Genomic DNA, 20,423 nt, shown 5'->3' with positions numbered 1-20,423 from the left:
CATTTGTTTGAAATGCCGTAAAGCATTTCACGCTTCCCTCCCCTTTTAATGCATATTGCTAAATGTAAGCATTGCTCCATAGCAAATGGCTGGTATATTTGGGTGTTGTTTCGTTGTTGTTGTTGTTTTTTAAATCAAACTCCTCTGGAAGCTTCTTCTTTCTTTTCTTAAAATCCTATTCTATTTTGTAAAACAAGCAGCACATTACCATAAAAGAACATTTTCAAAAATCTTACTTCCATTTTCTCTCTACTGTTTCTTTTTCTCTTCTGTCAATGCTCTTTTTTTCTCATAATTGTCTCCCACTACCACCTCATTTCACTCAATGGAGATAAACAAATAGCCTTTCCCTCTTAAAAAACATGGCACTGTTAACATGTGCTCTAATGGACAATTTAGAGACACCGTGTGAACAATGATTACTGACCTTCCTTTTCTCATGCAACTTGTTAATGAAACCGAGCTGCATGGAGAAATCTTTTCTGGGTTATCAAGACCATTTATGATGATGTATGTACAGTGCATTATATTTGACAATCCAGGATTTTAAGTTTGCTGCCGAATGGCTGTTTTTTCAAAGCATTCATTATTCATATAGAATACTGCACACTGCATGGCAGAACCTGAAAATCTAGATTAATTGCCATATTAGAAATCCTGCTTAGTATGAAGCAAGGGTTGCTATTCTGGAGGAATAAAAAGCCGTTCCTCAGGCTTTTGGCATTCATATTTTTGGTATTAGAGCATCTCCCTCAGTGGAGTGCCTTCTTTTCCTAGGCTTGCACTGAAAATCCTGTATTATTTAGCCAGTGAAGGAACAATGTCAGAAATAATTAAATTTGCTTCCTCAGCATCATGATACTTCATCAGAAACTCCAAGATCACCATCTGATGTCAACAGTACAAGTTTTAATGATACCTGAGTACACTGCCTCCGGTTTTATGAGACAGAAAAAAAGATTGTAGGCAAACATTTCTCAGTCAGACCAACCTCAGCTGGCTGTGTTGTACGTCAAACACTAAAAAACGTACAAAAACCTTGTTACCATTTCAGCTAATCAAATTCTGTGGCTTGCTGGGGTGTATACGTGCACGCTGACCTCTACAATGTCATGACTTTCAGGCTAGTCATTGATTTCAGGGAATCAAAAATGCGATGCAAATAAGGAATTGCTAGTCAATTAGTTCTTATCACGAGCTCGCAGTCTGTGGTCGTGGTATGACATGTGGGTCTGCATAACAATTGCAAACAAGCCTTTTCTAGCCAGGTAACTATCTTCAAAAGCAAGAAGTGTCCCCTTTCCCAAGAACAGATGTAGTCAGCAACATGATTAATGTCTTTGCGGATGGTACAAGACTGATTTCAACAGCTGTCAGCAATTTCAGATGGTATGGGGAGTCCCTTCCCACTTATCCTATACAAGAGATACCAATGTAATCACGGTTTTGGTCCACACACAGAAGGAAAGCTTTTTTTTCTCCTTATTATTATGTAATTCCATCACTGCCAGCTAACTTTAATGAAACTATTTGGAGCTTCTTTAAAATGTCTATCGTTTACTGTATGTTCATTTAATTTTTAAGAGACAGCTATATCATGCAGGTTGCAATTCTTTGCCTACCAATATATGTCATTAAAATGAATATTTATGTGGCACTTCCAGTGGCTTTGCTTAATATTAAACCTACCAGAGTCATTAAAAGGCTTGTCATCGTAGCCCACCAGTGCCTCTGGCACTCATAAATTATGAACTTTAACTCTCTGTCTGCAAGTGCTAATCTCAGCATAAAATAGAAAAATAAATTACTGGCATCAATTATCAAAGTTTATCACTTTCATGAGTAAATTGGGATTTTTATAGTACCTCCAGCGTGCACTTAGCTTATTAGAAGTCACTAAGTTACTCGTGACTCGTCCAAACAAACAGAAAACCACTTCAAATACATTATCTGTTTCTAGATTTCATGAAATTGCCATTATCAGCAAGCAGATATTCTTACTAATTCCAGAAATACTAGCATTTATTATGTTAAGTCAGGTGAGGTGCAGCAGAAGAACTTGCGTGAAAAAAAGGCTCAATTGCCTTCCTTTCTGTGAAAATCCCCCAATGCAAAGGCCAAGCAAATACCAGTTTGTGTGGGGGAAACGTGAGAATCAAGGGCTAACTGAAGGTCTCTTGATCCAGAGGAGTCCCCCAAGGGAAGTCCTTACACAATTAGCATACAGAGTAGCATGCCTTAAGATCGCGTGGGATGAAAAGCTGCTGCCACTCCACACCCACCACGTTTAGGGTGTTGGGGCAGCCACAGAAGGCGACACGGGGAGGAAGGGATGCTGTTTGGCCTGCCTGATGTGAGCAGCCATAAAGGCTTGGCCCCTTCTGAAATCTGTATAATTTGCTTGATACCAGTATTATATATCCATATAAGCAATTGATCATAAATATATCTGCTGTTATATTGTTATTTTCATTATTTGTTGCTATAGTATTGATTGATACTATATTACTGATTGCTGATAGTAATTTGTAATAGTTTGAGATATATATGTATTTGCTTTATTAATCTTAGCTGTACTTGCTGGCGGTGACTTTTTGTACTCTTTGTGGTAATGTGTAATACAGTAGAGTAATTTAGAGGACAAAGCCTCTTTGTATTATAAAACCCTACCCACAGTCACCATCCCTATACACCAGCTAACCCTTTAGGTTGTGACATGGCCCCGCTCCAGTGCCTGCATACAGTGGAGAGGATGGAAGTGGCACAAATGACCACGGAGCCTCCACCTCTGCTCAAAGTCTCCCTCTTGCAATTGTGCTTTATTAGCACAATCCTACTGAAAAGCACAGGACAGTTGCCCTACATCAAACTGAAAACCTACAGACCTGGTCTCCAAAAGGAGTCATAGGCAGGAACCTGGGCAAGAGTAAGAATTTGGAAGTGCAGAGGATGTTTCCTCTTAAATCGTGAGCAGTTCTTCCTCCTCTTTAAAACAACGTCTTATGCATGCTCCCAGTACCTTGTGCTGCCATTCCTTAGCTCAGTATACACAGAAAGCTTCTGGGAAGATTTGTGAAAAGAAGAGGGATGTGTTCATTAGTGCTGATGACCTCTGATGCTCCTCTGTTACATCTGTCTGAACTGGAAGAGCAGAACAAATAAAGCAGTGTGAAAGGCCAACTGGTTTCAAATTAACTCAAAGTTGAGATAACGTCATGGTTGTGGCTGCTGAACTCTTCATTCCTGGGTGCAAGTCTTAAGAGCACTGCTCAGGGGGCAGAACGATGTAAACTTAGCTTTGGCATTTGCTGACGCTTCAGCAGACATCTGAATGATAGCTTTCTCTTAACATGGTGTTTTGCATAAAATCTCCTGGTTTTTAGAGGCGTAGTGGTTTTTGCTGAATACACTTCAAGAAAGACAATATCTGCATTTGCCTAACTAATACCAAGAATATGCATTATTTGCCACATCCTTAAAAACATAGGGTTTGCACTTATCTTTTTTTTTTTCATATATGCCAGATTCTCTTCACAGTATGTGTAAGAATTCGCTTTAGGAGGTCATTGCTCCTGAAAAGACTTAGGCTGTCTTCGAGTGTTCACACTTTAAATGAGCAACCAAAGAGAAGCACAGCTATCTGTCACTACCCACCCTGGTCAGAATTTTCCTATGCTCTGCAGACACTATCAAGAAGCAAACTGTTGCTTCATTTCATTTTATGCAGCAAAAAATTCATTCTGAGCAGCTAGCTTTTTAAAAATATGAGCTCTTGCTGATAATTCAGTTTTTTGGAAATGTGGCCTTAGTGTAATACTTGTGCAAAAGCCAAGGACTTCTGAAAATCTGGCCCTCGTGCAGGCCAGTGCCAGATACTCGACATGTCTGTGTACCCGTGTCCGCTGAACGTTCAGCACTTAAAATCCTGGGCACGCAATCTTCCAAAAGGCTGGCAGTAACCGACCAGGACAGACATTTATCAGAATAAACAAGGGATCTAACTCAAAGTATGCAGCTAGGAAGTGCTCTGGATTTCCAGCAGTCTATTTTACACAAAGCTGGTGCAAATGTCTTTGCTTTTCATTTTGGTCATTGTATCACTGAACAACTGAACAGATGGCACTTAAGCAGTATGTAAAACATTTAATGATGTTGGGCAAGGTACAGTAATACCAGCTGTTCTGGCCTGCTGACCTTGGTGGAGTTTAGATAACATTCAAAGAAAGATGCATGTCATTTTACTCTTTTTTTTTCTCCGTCCTGAGTCTTCCTTTGGTGTCACCTCTACAAAATAGAAGCTAAAACTAGGAAATTAGACTAGTATGCTGTAAATGCAAAAAGCATTCCATGCATTTTACCTTGCTCACATATGAATTTAATACTTAAAGACAGCAAAACAATGCAACCTGTAGAGGTGCTGCCTCCACAGCCTTATTATCCTTCCCAGATTAATGGCCAAATCTTGGAATAGTGCATTTATTCTGACCAGAATTTGGCTACATATAATTACATAGGCTGAAGCTACCAGTAAATTATCACAAGTGCACTTCTTCAGTTGAACTATGGGGATGGATTGGTATGAGAATAGGGATACCCACCTCGCCTTCCCTACGTGTCACTTTTAAAGCCAAGCAAAGAAACTGCAGCCCCTGAATAAGGATTGATAAGACACAAGCTTTGCTACCTGGAAGCATCCCTAGCTAGTCAAAGAGGAGAGGCCAGGAACAGACAGAGCCCTTGGGCCAGGTTTTCCAGCCAAAAGCACTTGGCAGATGATGATATACAAATAAAGGGGAGTTAGAAATACTCTACCTCCTGCACCAATATAAGGCTCTTGAATTTGTTGCAGAGACATGCATTCTGCCTAATATCTTAACTCCTAGAAAGTAAAACAAATTAAGAGTCAGAAATAACAAAAGCTTATAAGCATTAACAGCTGATAAGAACAGTACAAAATAAGCCAAAGCTAAAAATTAAATTAACCCCAAATTTTTGGGAAAGTTACTTCAATCTACATTTCTTACGTAAGCCTCATACCTTTTTCATACTTCAGGTTGACTTTAGCATGCACAGCTCACTCCTGCTTATCTGCATGGGTTGAAGTTGAACTATTTGTATTTTATATTGACAGCCAGCTGCACAGACTCTAGTTTTATGATTTGCAAACTCTAGCAAAAGCAATGATCTTAAAAAATATCTGAGAATTTCAAGTTAGTTGGGAGCTCTTTCCAATGAGCACACATTGCACCACAAAGCTGTATTTAGCAAAGTGTTCTCAGTAAATATAGGAAAAAATCTTGCAAGGCCACATGGCCATTACCAAACAATGTTTTCCCTCATACTTCAAGAAACCTCTGATTCTTGGGTTTTTTTTTGTTGTTTGGTTTTTTTTGTGTTTTTTTTTTTTTAACAAGAGCAAACAAAAGGTGCTTCTAACATGCTCCTTAGCTCAGGCTCTCCCTTACTGAGCCAATAAGCCTTCATTAAGCTATCTGGATTACTTTTTAAATTAAGAAAGCAGTACATGTTCCTGCATACGAGAACAATAAGAGGCTTTTGGCAATGATCCTGCTCGAGTAATTATAATATTTTACATTTTTACACTGCCTTTCATCTTCCTGGGCCCCAGAGTGCTTCACTAAACAGAGGGCCGTGTCCACAACTGCTGCCTCCCAGTCATGTCACGCTTCCTTGCAGGACGTGTGACGTTCAACCGACTTTGCAGGTGTTTGCCTCACACACATTAGCAAAAATGCCACCGTTGACAGTATACTGAATTAATGTCATTAACATAGAAAGCATAAGAGTAGTAAGTTCAGGTCAAGGAACTTTCCTGATCCAAGGAAAATTGGTTAAAACACGAAAATGTTTCCACAAGGCAAACACATAGAACTTTAAAAGCAATGCCGCCAGCTGACGTATGTCTCCTAATATACTCTTGAAAGCAGGAAAGAGTGAGAATAAACACAGTGCCATGCTAATGTTTAAGTTGCAAGGGTAGCTCCTAAACAGTATTTACAAAAGTGTCCAGAAGTAAGTTAAGCTGGTCTATAATGAAAAAAGTTTGAGAAGCAGAACTGCTTTTTAGCAGTAATTTTTCCCCATGTTTACAGTTACAGCACTAAAAATCCTGCTGTGATTTTTACACTGTATAGCTTATTACAGCTACATTTGACTATGAAAGTGTTACTCAGAACAAAAGACCACATGCCCGTTCTCCAGGTGATTGTATGGTCTCCTCTTTCCACAAGCCGATCACAGTAAAAAGTGTACTGCTATCATCATGCTGCCTTTCAAGGGTAAAAAACCTGTTCTCCCAAACAGAAAACCATGGATAGCCCATGTCTGGGTACTGCCTGTTGACAACAGCAGAAACAAGACAGCTCAACTACATCAACTGAGGGAAAAACACTCCCAAGCAAAACATCTCTAGCCGGGAAAGCCCCTGCCGCATAACCACGCAGACCTCGCACATATGCCTGCAGGTCTTCATTTCTGACCAACAAAAGCCAGGAAGACAGAAAGATTCCCACAGCTGAGGTCTCAGCAGAAAAACACTGCCTGCCCCCTCGTGCTTCCCCAGCATCCCAATGGCACACAAATCACAGCTGGGCTCAGCGTGGGGCCATTTTTCTCCTGGGCTTTTTGCTATTAAACAATAAGGGATTGTTATTTTGTTTTGTGCTAACAACTGCAAAGTGCTTTTTCTTCCTCTCCGCAAAGTACTGCCATCCCTTAGCCCTCAAGCTGTTCTGTGAGTGCAGAGCAGTACGATCTGTCAGGGAAACCTGTGATTTTGTCCATTGTGCTGGTCAGCTTGTGAGCAGGGCTATAATGGGAGCCCCGACAGCGGTAATTTGTAACGAGCTGCTCCACTGAAGTCACTGCATTGTTTAGTCCATTTCTAATAGAAGGAAAGGAAAAATGTCAGCAGTGCTTCAGCATCTGCTTCAGCTCCTTTTAGCCATTTGGTAAGTGAATGTGTACATAATTACAGGCCAAAATGGCAGTTCAGCGGCAAGGAGGATGTAGCAATCCTCTGTGTGCAGGAGGTGGCTCTGGCACCGGCCACAGCTGCTCAGGCCACAGGTCCACCAGCACGAGCATATGCTCCTCGCACACCAGTTATAGAAACAACAGGAGTTCAAGCCTCATCAGAGTTGGACTGGTTTTCACTCCAGCCCAACTTCAAAGTTTTTCTTGATTTACACCCATATGAGATCAAAATAACCCCCACCATCTTCAGCTCGTTGTAAACAAAAAAAAACTCTTGAAAGCCTGGCCCAAAATCAAAGTCAATGAGCCTTTGGGGGAAGGCAATAAATCTGAACCCTTCACAGAATCTTTTTCTTCAAATAACTACCAGTTGGGTTTGCATTTCTCATTTAGAAGCTTTCCTTCCAAGTAACTACAAGATTAAAAGAAACATGGTAAAAAGTGTGACGAGACAGAGCAAATTTAATTTCTGCAAGTGAAAAGCATTAAACAATTACAGAAAGAGGACTCACACTCTGCTGAGAGACACCTCAAATCCAGTGCTCATTGAGCTAACTGGGAAAGAATGATTTGCATAGCATTAAATTAGGGGCATAAATGTATGTTAATCATACCGAGCTGCAAGTATCTCACTTCTGATGTGTTTAGTACAATGAAGTGGTGTTGTAAAATATTAAAGATAAATTTGCGTTGCAAAATTTCAAGGTAAATCCAAACTTCCTCGAACATGAAGCTTGTTCCAGCTTATGATCTTTATTTGGAGGGTTTCAGGCAGAGCAGAAAGGAGACTCTTTCTCTCTAGTTTTCCCCACACCGATCCACTACCAGCCTACCTCTGGAAAGACCTGCTGACTTACTGTTCTCAATACACTGGTTTCATCTTCCAGATCTCCCACCAGCTCTCAGTAAGCTCCAGATCAAACACAAGTGGCTTTAAAACTCTTTAAAGTTTAGGTTGCCCATATCAGCCACTGAGTGCAGTTAAGCAGAGCAGAGCACCTAACACGACTGCAGCTGATAGGTCCCATCATAATAAAAATCAAAAGAAAGGTTTTTTTAAATTTTCCCCAAAATGTAGGGTTACTCATTACTATGGTTTGTGTTATAGCAAGTCTATATATTATGGGAATAAAGAAGTACCTTAACTGCTGACCAGAACAGATGCTCTCTGGATAGTTGCTTCACAGATATTTAGGAAATACTTCTAAGTGCAGGTAAAACAGATATTTTACATTAATTTCTAGTATTTTGTCGAGGGAAAATTAGATTTCTATAAATCTCTGCATTAGCAAACCCAGATCATTTGCAGAGGCATATACCACTCCCAACTCAGCATGAAGAAAGCAAATCAAACATAAATAAAGAAGAAGTTGAGATTCAGGCTTTAAGCCAAAGGAATATTATTTAAGTAATGGACTCAGCAAAATCTAAGATGTAATTTTAGAGTCTGGTGATGGCAACAAAAATAATAAAGACTTTAAGGGAATGCTTTATGGGTGTCCATGTCACATTAAATGAGGATTTTATGGAAAATATTTGCAAGTGAGAGAAGTGAGATCTTTCTGTATTTTGTGCACATATATAAAAATACGTAAGAACGTTCATATGGAAAATAAGCTTTTTTTGGTATGGGTATGGCATGCGTATGCGTTGCCTGTTGATACAAACACAAAACAGATTAGGAAAATCAATACTCAATTCTTTGTCTAGATTTTTATCCACTGTATTACACAAAAGCAATTTAAGTCCTGGCTGCACTGAATCCTTACTTCAGCATTTCTTAGACGAGTATATTTGTCATTCGCTCTGACAAACAATAGATAACAAGTGGCAAATCAAGATTGTTTTCTATTTATTACATTTTAAAAAGTAAGCAGAAAACAAAGTTAACAGATAACTTTTCTTGAAAAAAAAATATATTTAGTCTCTGATGCTAAACAGAGCAAGACTCAGAAAGAGCATCAGCCATTGTCAACCACGACCAAACCCACATGTACTCCAGGAGGCCATGGGCTTTCTAAAACCTTGGCATTAGAAAATGAGAAAGAAAGGCTGCTGAGATTATTAGCTGCCTGTTTGAATAAGCACTGCATGTTCCAGATCACTCTGTATGGAGAACATCATTACTTCTCTGACAGTGATGTTGACTAGTTTGCAGACTAACGTTATAGAAAAAAAGAAAGATACTGAGTTTTGTGACAGTCTACAGAAGATAAATGAAAATTAATTTTAACCACAAAGTTCATCAAAAGATTCTGGTCACCTCACAGGGTGAGACGGTTTGGGTGCTGAAATTTGGCTGCAGTCAAGTATTCCATCTAATTTAAAAAACAAAAACAAAAAGTAACTTAAAAGAGCTAACATACAAACTTATACTGCTAATGGTGAGGGTATGTGCATCTCCTATGTCAGTTCACTCTTATTTCTACTTACATGCTGTCCTGGTTCTGGCCAGGATAGAGTTAATACTCACCTGAGCTGGAAGGAGAACTGGAGCTGGTGGCCTCTATGGCTGGGGCACCCAGCTGGGATAGTTAACTAATCAGCTAACAGCTGGGGTTAATTTACCCAAATTAGCCAAAGGGCTATTCCATCTCATCTGACATCATGCTCAGTATATAAGTGAGGAGGGTGCAGAGGGGAGCCTCCTGCTATGTGGGAAGAAACTGGGTGTGGAGATTTGTTGTAAGCCATTATACTGTATTTGTTTTCTTCTGTTATTGCTGTTAAATTTATCTTTTTGTTCCATCTCAACCCACGTGTTTTTGCTGGGTTTTTTTTGTTTGTTTGTTTACCAATTCTCCCTTCTGTCCTACTGGAGGGTGGGGGGAAGTGAGAGACTGCGTAGTCTGGTCCCTCTCAGGGCTGAACTACGACACATGCTTAAACAGAAATTAATTCACCTAACATAACACATTTTAACTTCCAAAAGCATAAAAGCAAGTCTTCATTTCCAGTTCTCTGGACTTTTGCACCTCAAGGTGGAGTCTGAAAGCACTTAGCAGCAAGACCCAAGTGCAGAGCAATCTGCTTGCAACATTATTGTAATACCAAGCTTACATACGTGAAATGTTCGGCTTTCTCTCTTTGGCCGTGGCCAGCAAATACACTCTGCTGGCAGCAGAACCAGGTTAGCATGCAACTGTCTCTAGTTACTCTTTCCTATAATTTTCATTTTTCTTCTCTGGTAACAGTGCCTGCTTAGTGTGGAAATCTTAGTATAGATCTATCACCACAAGGAAGATTATATGATCAGGTTTTAGGTCAACTGAGAGTATTTTTTTCCTAAAAAAGTTTTGCTTTTTTTTTTTTTACTGTATTCATTCTAAATTGTTTCCCTTCTATCTTTTGAGCAGTGTCAACTACACTGTGTATGTTATATCCAAATAACCAAGTATTTGCCTTTTGCCTGTATTGTGGGCTCTAATTTTTCATCCTTGTCCTGCATTCATGTGTTTTTGTCCTCCTCTGTTTGCGGTATTCAATAGGAAGTGTATGATATTCGTGTACTACTGTCTGTTTTCCAGAAGTAGCTGAAATTCCAGCACAATGTAAAGAAAATGAGTCACAGCTCCAGAAGAAGGAATCTCCATTGAACAGCAAGGGCAAGCACACAAATTGCCTGGTACTGAAAACAGATAGCAAGTTGAAACACATTACTAGAAAGTCAGGGGAATCATTTTTGCCTTGAATAGGAAGCAAAACCAAGCAGGTGTACTGTAGCATCTGCCTAGTGTGTTTTCACACACAGATTCAGATGAGAACAAGAAAAGGGAGAACCATGCGTTAGAATCTGTGAAAAGTTAAAACCAGAAGGAAGTTATATAGGAGGTGCTTTATAGTCACAAATTCAGGATCCAGGAAAACAAAGACAGTAAGTTGTTTAGTACAGCACTTCGGAGACATGCAGATACCTCTAAACCATGTTGCCGTGTCCTTTGTCTTAAGGCACTCTGAATGTGAAATACAGTATTTATTGTTCAGGACCTTAAGCAATGTTAAGGATGGCTCACACTGCTGAGGACTGACACCCAGCTCCAGCTGGATGCATTATTACTATATCTGATCAGTTCTGGCACACACACCAAAATCCAAGAAAATTTTAATTGGAGTTGGAAGGAAATTTAGGTTTGTCTTCTTTCCCAGTAGTGCAATGGTAATGAGTTTACAGGCAAGGATCTGGACAGTATTTCTTAACTTTAAACAAAACATACAAAAATTACAGTAACTAGTGAAAAAATAGAATGTTACCGAAATAGCTTTTCTTAATGGATAAGGAACTGAAGAAAGCAGTCTATAGATGACTACAGATTTTTTCAACATAAAATATCACAGATGGATGAGAATATTTTGCATTAAGAATAAGGCTTATGAAACAAAGCTAACAGTAACAAAAGTTATGATTTCAACAATGTTCATTCAGTCAAGCAAAAAATGAGCAATTTCAGGGACAGAAATATATGCACCCACTCTCGTCACATGAAATAGCACATTAGCACAGCAGCTTATGTACAAAACTTAAGGATTAATGTCTATTATTTTTCCTAAACCACAGTCCCCACTCTCTGTGCTCTGTTTCGAATTGGACGACTGCAATTGCTGCCTTGGCACTTTTTCACTTTTTCAAATCCCAGATTTTCCTGTATGCTGCTTACTGGACACAAGACACGCCTGGTTTAGTAAAATTATTCAACTTCCCTCTCCATATTCGTAACAAGCAGATCTTCTGCTCCAAACACAAGAAAAGAGATACAACATCATTATTTCTGTGGCGTTTGTGATACTTTAAAGGCATCTATGCTCTAGAAACTGAACTAAGCCCTCTAATGCATTTCACGCAAGTCCTCCAACAGCTGTCAAATGGTAATGACTTTTTACAGACTGGGAAAAATTAGCTTTTATCTTTTTAATATATTATCTGATTCTCAACTGAAATAAGGTACTGTAAACAAGCCAATTTCTGCATAATTCCTTTCTTTTTCTCATGGTTGAAGGCATCTGTGCCTTTCAACACACTTGAAATACTAAATAAGAATTCACCTTAGAAATTATTGAACATCTTTTCAAAATATCCTGACCATAATCCACCTGTGTAATACTATTATTAATGTAAAGTACACGTATGAAGGAAGGCTGACTATACACCTTGAGACCAAATATCGCACTGCTTCATGAAACTGAAAAGGAAGCCATTGCCATTCATACCAAGCAACTGAAGTATGAACATTTCTTTACATTATACCAATGCTACATTAAAGTATGCTTCAGAGTTGCTGGTTTTCTTGAGGGTACTACATCTGTTCATTTCAGGAGGCTTTAATAGTTGGGATGATGGAAACTGAGCCCTGAAAGGTCCTCTTTGACATAATGGAGTCACTTCCTTAAGCTTCATGACTGAAATATATCCAACAACAATTTAAAAAAGATAATTCATAAATATAAATGTGTATTTTTATTATTTTTATAAATACACAATTTCTCTGCCCTAGCTCAGAGGCTTTTTCCTACCTTTCTTCTGGGGAGGAAAAAAGAAAGAAAAGTACAACATCTAAAAGTAATGTAAGTCACTTTCATTACATTGTTCTTGAATACTACAATGCTTAAACCCCACCTGATGAACTGATTAACTAGAAACAAAGAAAAGACAGATATTATGCTACACAACAGAAACTAAAAGAACTCTTGTAAGGGACAAACAATGAGGTCAAGATTTTTATTAACAGAAATACACTGCAAAGCCTGCTTCATAAATATTTGTGTATTTATGTTTCTAAAACATCTGCATCATTAGTTCTGATGAAAGCATAATAATGACTTGGTGGGTAAGCTAATAATCAGTGTGCAATGGCTCTTATGTGGGTCCTTAGAAAATGACATCTTCTGTTTGCAAAGCTGCAGCTGTACTGAAACCTCATTCCTTCTTAGTGCACACATTTCTCTTCTGAGTATATAGATGGTATTATTGTGTAAACTTATTTAAGAGGTCAAATTCATTCCTCTGGAGCTGTATAAGCTTTAAAAATACCTATGACCAGACAAAATTTCCAGTTTGAAATATCTGAATTCCCAGGCAAAGCCATTTTGCTTACATTAGACCTTACATTATTATTAACTTTCTTTAAAAACTGCAAGTGCTAGCATTATAACAAAAATAAACATCATGAAACTCTAATAATAAATCTGGGCACATGTGTTTTCTCTGTCTACTGGACTTCAGTCCTGAAAACTCCCCACTGCTTTCACCAATGCAGCTCAGACCCACTTACGGGGCTGTCCACAGCCCCAGAGCTCTCACCGTAAAGCCTGTCTGCATGCTACTGAGAACACTGATCAGCCTGTAGACCCTCAGCTGTATTACAGGGAATTACTCAAATAAGAGTAAAGTTGTGAAGAAGTTTGCCATACACTGATTCATTAGGAAAATGAAACCAGAATATCTGTGGCTAAATTTGGGGAATTCTCCTGCCTTCAGTTCTCCCCCAGCACTCAATCCTCCCATTCCCTCCCTGGCTGTGGAAATAGGCACTTCTCAGAGTAACTAAGGATGCCCTGGCTATGTCACTCCTGAAACACACCAGCATACACACTGTGGCACAGACCATAAGCCCAGACCAGCAGATCCAAACTAATTTCTTCTGAAGAGATTTCTTTTAAGCTGTGGGGAGAACAGCAGAGGGAAACCTCCTGTCTCCAAACTCTCTCTTTCCCCAAAGGAAAAGGCAGATCTTCTGCTCATAACCTGTGAAACAACAAAAGACAAAAGCTGAAGTCTACCACAGATCTTATTACCTGGTACTCGGTATCAACTCCAGTGATTTAGCCTCATGTTCTTTAAATTACAGATTTAATTATTTGTAGTTTAAAAATTGGGTGGGATGATGAGCCCCTTTCACCTTTTACCTCTTTGCCTCATTCACATCCCCATGCCAACATATGGTACACCACAGAGTAGCAAAAATGGGTTGTTTTCACCACTCTTAATGGCAAAGATCGTTTGAAACAAGTGAGTTTGCACATATTTGTCCTTCTAAGTCAGAGGTCCTCTGGAAGGAAATCACCACACTTTTAAGACCCTGATCATGAGTTCTCAATTGACTTACCCAAACAGACTGCTCTTTCTTTGTCTGGAATAAAATACACTTAAGTTTTAATTGTAAAAGTAAATAACATAAGTAAGCACACTCTGGGAGTTAAGTATAAATGACAAAAACATATGTTACACCAGTGTTTATACAGAAGCATAGATCACTTTTCTCTAAACACTCTGGTTATTTTCTTTCTAAGCACCGGTACAAACCATTGAATAGGAATTATGTTTCTTGTGAAAGAAATACCACAAAATCATCCTACGTAGCTGGTTGGACTGTAGTACTCCAAGGACCAATATGTCTTGCAAATGCTACACAGCCTACTGAGCATGGGACTGGGAAGACTTGGGCTCTGCTTTCAACCCTGTTGCTGCCTAATGAGCAGCTACAGCACCTTTTCATAAGAAAGCCTAACCTTTCTGTGCCCCATTTCCACAACTGCTAAATGGGAATGACGACACTTGTCTTTACAAAGCACTTTGTGATCAACAGGTGAAAACACAGTAATTAGAAACTTCTTTTCTCCAGCATGTCAAGATTTCTCCATGCAACCTCATTTGTGTTATTCATGCCTGAAAGATGCAAGAGAAAGATACTTTAGCACCGCGATGCTATAATTGTTCTTCTTTGCTATTCCCTGCTGCTGCTGTAGCATATTTTGTTGACAGACTCCAGTACAGCTGGTGTTAAACAAACAGGAATGGTACCTACATCTGCTCAGAGAAGGGTTGCCTAGCAACTGCAATCAAAGGGTGTTTTACCCTCACCAATCTACTGTAAATTAATAGAAATCTCTCTACAATATTCTAACATCTTATGTTTCAGTGGCTATATAAATGTTTTATTATTATTATTATTTCGTAGCTAATGTGTTTCATTTCATGATCTGCTTCAGTCAAAAAATGGAGCAGCCAGAAAAGGTCAGATTATGAAGCACAAAAAGGTTCAGAGACTTGTTTCATGTAGAAATATTCTTTGACAGCTCATTGCATTTATTTACCATACCCTTTTCTTCTGCCATTTCAGAATCTGTTTCAGCTGCCCCACAGGAGCCTGAAGCCATTAGCCTGAATTATCATTCTGAATGCAAATTTCACAAGGTAACACCGAATTGTGAAGGTTTTGATTCCCGTAGTTACTGAGATGCTTTCCCTTTAGAGAGGTTACAGGTCTGTTATTTGTTTGCATATTAACAGCAACGATTTTCAGTATGTCTGACATTACAGTGTTCATTTATCATATGTGTAATAGCTGAATACCAGAAGACATGCTGCAGAGTGCATGTCAACATACAAAAAAGAAATTAGTATCCAAGATATTAAAGAGGCTATGCAAGCAAGGGAACAAATCAATCAAACATAGAGTAAAGAAAGCTGGTAGAGCCTATTTCATTAGATTTTAGCAAGTTCCATTTCCAACCACATTGAAACAAGTGCAGAATTTTGATTTAAAAGGCTTTTACTCAAGATCCCAAACCAAAAAGGCTGGAACTTATTCACGAAAGTTAAAGGTCCCACACTCTCCTCATCACAAATACAACTACCTGAGGTAGCAGGAAGGATCAAACAGCTTGGTAAAACCCAGATGTGCCTATACACTTCTTTTCTTCCACTATGTCCAGACATACTTTTACCAGGTCTGCATCTGAGCCTGAAAACGCACTGGTCTACAGCCAGATCCCAAAACAGCATTTTCTCCATTCGATGCCGCTGCTCTTAGCTCTCCATCTTCCATACCACAGACACTGTCCATGTGTTTTTTAAGTTCCTACATCCATCCGTCCCCAATCTTCCATGCACTAATTCTCAAAGGGAAAACAGCCTTGCTATCTGCTAGATCCAGGCGTTTCACCAGAGAGCAGCTAGCAGAGCAAGATGTTAAACAAACGGTGACGGAACAACAAAACCAAGCATGAAGCAGCAACAGATAGAAGAATATACTTGTACTTAACCAAAAACTTACACATTTTGTTATTTCCAGGGTCTGCCTGGACCATTATGGGAGATTGCTGTTTGTTTTGTCCATAACTATAAAATGGCGAGGAAGTTGAAGTGCTTTGCTTAGCAGAACACTTCACACCTCCTTTCTCTGCATGTCAGTGTCCTGTGCTCCGGGTAGTCCAAGATCAAATGCAACTCTAGCAAAAGCAGCTCCTGGATTTTTCTGCTGTACTTGTCTCTGCTTAAATGGTGAACTTTAATGTAAACAGCATTTTATCCCAGGTCAAGAATTCACACAAAACCAAACGCTGCAGAATGCAAGATGGACTTTTGACTCTTCAAGAAACTACTGGGGGCATGAGCCACACAGTGACTTCAGGTTAGCACTGTCTGTGCTTATATTGGTTTTCATCCTCTTAAAATATGCACTATATTTGTGCAGCTCCTTCAGCAGAACTGGGGCATATTCTATGAGAATAACAGCTAAGAGACTGCTAATAACAGCTAAGAGACTCCATAATTAAGAACTATAGATTACAGAAGTCTGATGCAAGACTGTTTAGTAGTTGCACAACTGTCTCAAAAATTTACTTTTAAATTGTATCTAAATTCTTTAGAGCTGGTGGCCTCTTTGTTTGTTTGTTTAAAGAGACACATTAAAGTACTGTATTTTCAGTCCAGGAAAAGTATCTGTGGTAATTGCTGACAAAACTCAGCTTGAAAATACATTTCTTCACAGTTGACTTTTTCAGCTTGGAGAGTCCTAAGTTGGTGATTCTCTAGAATGGAAACTGCTCTGTTATTTCAAACCTTCTTCTAGGTACCTAATTCAGATCTACCACATCTTTCTGAATGGAGAGGGAAGAAGGGTCCAAATGTGAGAGTACCACTGACCTACAAACTGGCACCAATGTTCCCTGCTGTTTTCCATTTATTTTCCAACAATTTCTACTTCTCATTTTGAAGTTTTGATATTTTTCTCCTCCCTTGTGCATTATTTAAGATTTCTCTACATTGAATTTGAACAACCATTAATGACCACAGCATGTAATCTCTTTCCTGTATCATTTATAGATATGTTGTGCTGCATGCACCCATATTGGACTTCACTAATGCCCTCTCTCCTTCCACCTTCTAGTCTTCTTCAACTAATCCACGTTTTCTTTTTTATCTTTCAACCAATTGATTATTCTCTTACTTCATGGGAATTTAATTTCTTTGAGAGCCTTTAATGAGAGACTTCCTTTGTTCACACATTTGCTGAGACCATCAAAGAATTCCACTGATTTCTGAAGCACGATTTCTCTTTACAAATGCTGTGTTGGCTCTTCTTCCATATGGCCTATAAATTCCCACAAATTATGGTTCTCAGGCACATAAATTTGACTCTTTACTACAGTTCCTATCCACTTCCTCTGAAATACTGGTTTGTGATTTACCTTGGAACTATTTTTTAATTTTTTTTTTTTTTTAACTAGCATGGCATTAGCCTTTTGAAGTCACAAGGTAACAGAGTGGTTTTAAACAAGTGGTCACACATCAAATGACTTGGATATTTCTTCACATTCCTAGTAATGAGGTCTGAGGTCCTGCTAATTTTGCCTGTCAGATCCACACTTTCATCTACCAGCTGTTCAAATTGAAGCAGGTCTTTCCTGCAAATGAGAATGAGTTGGAGCTAATGCTTTCTAGCATGTTTTTTAAAATCCTAAAGAAAATTTTGCACAGAACAGCCCCACATAGCTAAATTTATCTTATGTATGTAGTTCTTTTACAAAGACATATACATAAACATGAGAGTCATAAAAGCTCAGAACTGGTGGAGAGTCTTCTATTGAGATAAAAGCTAATAACAAATTGATTATGGTGAAGACACAAGGTAGCACTAATATCCTGGAAAGATTATTTTTGTTCTTTGATCTAACATAAAAGACTAGCAAAAACACTTCCATGGCATGCAAACCAGCTGAAGCAGAATTCTACAAGTTATTCACGCCCAAAAAAACATGAGCAAATATTTACTCGCCTCTCCAGCCAGCCCCGCTAGATTCCGTCTCCTCCCCTGAGGTAGGACTGCGACTTGGCGTAAGTCCCTCAGGGGTGCAAGGAAGGAGCAAGCAGTTGCTGAGGCTTCACCCTGTGAGCAGACAGGTAAGGACAGATAGATCCTGGGTTTTACTCCTCCACATTAGTCAGCCATCACAGATGGGATGGTCGAAGAGAGATCATAATGTGAGACTGGTATAGGCCAAGGGAAAACTACTACACATACGCACAGCAAGAGAAAATGGGACAAAGTTGTACCTCAGATGATGCCTTTGTGGCAACACAGCTTCCGAAGGCTTTTACCAGTCCAGTAACAGATAGTAACAGTAGCTGTACTGCATTCAGACCTGCGCTCAAAAACAAAATCTAGCCCTTCCCTTTGCAAGAAATATGTTCAGAGACTTGTTTGTTTAATGAGTACTAATTTGTTCACGAAGCTGACAGCTGAATTTCCTCTTCAATCTACATTATATTGTATGTCACATCTGACGGTTTCTGGGGAAAACAGGAAAAAGGAACAGCCCTTATTTAAAAACAAAAACCAATTCATGATGAGATTGACATGAAAGAAAGTTGTTTCTCATCAGTAATTGCTTCCCCCTGGGCTTGACAATGTTTACAAATGAAAGCTTTTTCTTCATATATGACTTGACCCATCATGAATTATAGTTGCTGCTGCCAATTCCACTCCTCCCTGCACACAGAAAAAAAAAGGCTTGCTATCTCAATTTTGTACTGTAATTAAATACTTTCTGATGGCATTATTTATTTTTCCTCACCTGCAGCTCTCCTGGCATTTATACATCTCCAAACATTAGCAGGCAATTAAAAAACTGTTATTAACAATATTAATATCCTAAGAGCTTGTTTGATGTGAGAGAGACATGAGACTGAACTGCTTGACTGCAAGGAACTGATTTTTTTTTTTTTTTTAATTTGTACATTATCTAGGACCTTGCAGTCTTTGTCCACAATCAAGGCTCTCAAGCAGTCCAGGAGGAAATATGAAAAAATGAATGATAAGCCAAATTTATCACTAATTTCATTTGATCCCTATAAAACTATCAAAGAGTGAACCAAAGTATTTAAAAGAGAAGAATAGATATTATCTTATTACTCTACATTTTTATTAATGTTTTCTCTTAAAAAAAAAATCAATATAAGGTATGGTTTTCCACCCAAACCAACTTCAAAGACAAGTAGGACCTGTTGCACTGGAAGGAAAGCCAAGATCAAATAAAACAGAACTCCACATTCCAGACATTCAAATCTAATTGTCTGTACAAATCTTTCAAAACCTCAAGGTTTTTTCCTTACTCCTCTTCTCTATATATCATGTATCCTGATTCTACCACGGCATAATTCAGTGCAGCCCCTGGAAATCATTGTGTGTTGGTAACATCTAAGAATTTGGCCAAGGTGCTAAAAAAAAAAAAAAAAAAAAAAAAAAAAGTGCTTCAGAGCTGCTCAGCAAAAGCCCCTTGACTTGCCACACTCATATGCTTGACAAGTTTATGACCGTCAGTTTGCTCTGTATTCTGCATCTTGCTCTGTATTTCACATGATCTCCTGCATGAAATGGGCCACAGTTAGCACCCTCATCTCCCTCCTGTGCTCCCCTAAACAGCAATGGGGGCAAGTGGGCCTGCCTGTCCCTTCGTGAGCTCGGAAGCAGTGGATCAGGACGGGTCCCAGAGCTCAGAGCTCCACAGAGTGCTCAATGGGGTGTACAAATGCAGAGGGAATAGGTAAGGAGCAGACCTCAACAGGCACAGGAACAGGAAAAGCAGGCAGAACTGAGAGGGGATCCATTTTTAGTGTTTTGCTTAAATAACATTGACGAGTAAAAGCATCCGCTAAAATGGATTTGGGCGCAACAAGGATTTCTTTTTACAGAGAAGATGATTGCGATGGCCCCACCATGATCACCCTGTGTTGTGTGGGTGCTCGCAGCAGTGGGGGCAGCACAGGAGGGCAGCAGGAGACAGGCCAAGCCACACAGAAAGCTTTGCCGTGGATTCATGTATACACGAGGCGACAAGCCAGCAGCTGTTCTTCCCAAAAATCATTTGCTGATGTAACAAACCAAGTTTAAAAAGACATTAATATATAGATCAACAACAAACCCTTTAGAGGCACCACAAACAAAGTGCCTGTAACTGTCAATCAGCATTTTGCTTTATTATAGACAACACGATTTGACCTTATGTGCCCAGTGTACTAATGAAAAATAAATTGTACACTGCAAAACAACTACTGCACACTAGCACACTCATATCTGGTTGCTAAAGTTCTTTTTATCGAACAAGTCAGACGTTTTCCTATTTTGTTAACCCATGAGAAAAATGAATTG

The 20,423-nt window shown here is 39.1% G+C and overlaps 1 protein-coding gene across 1 annotated transcript in view; it reads right to left on the bottom strand.

Annotated features, from left to right (window-relative positions):
* SMYD3 (SET and MYND domain containing 3) overlaps positions 1-20,423 on the bottom strand; it is a 414,779-nt gene that overhangs the window by 241,148 nt on the left and 153,208 nt on the right. The window lies entirely within an intron of this gene.

Source organism: Chlamydotis macqueenii, chromosome 3 (assembly GCF_036417535.1).
Source record: "Chlamydotis macqueenii isolate bChlMac1 chromosome 3, bChlMac1.mat, whole genome shotgun sequence".
In the NCBI taxonomy this organism is placed as follows: Eukaryota; Metazoa; Chordata; class Aves; order Otidiformes; family Otididae; genus Chlamydotis; species Chlamydotis macqueenii.
Note: the sequence above shows the minus strand (reverse complement) of the source record. Positions and strands in the feature narration are given on the sequence as shown.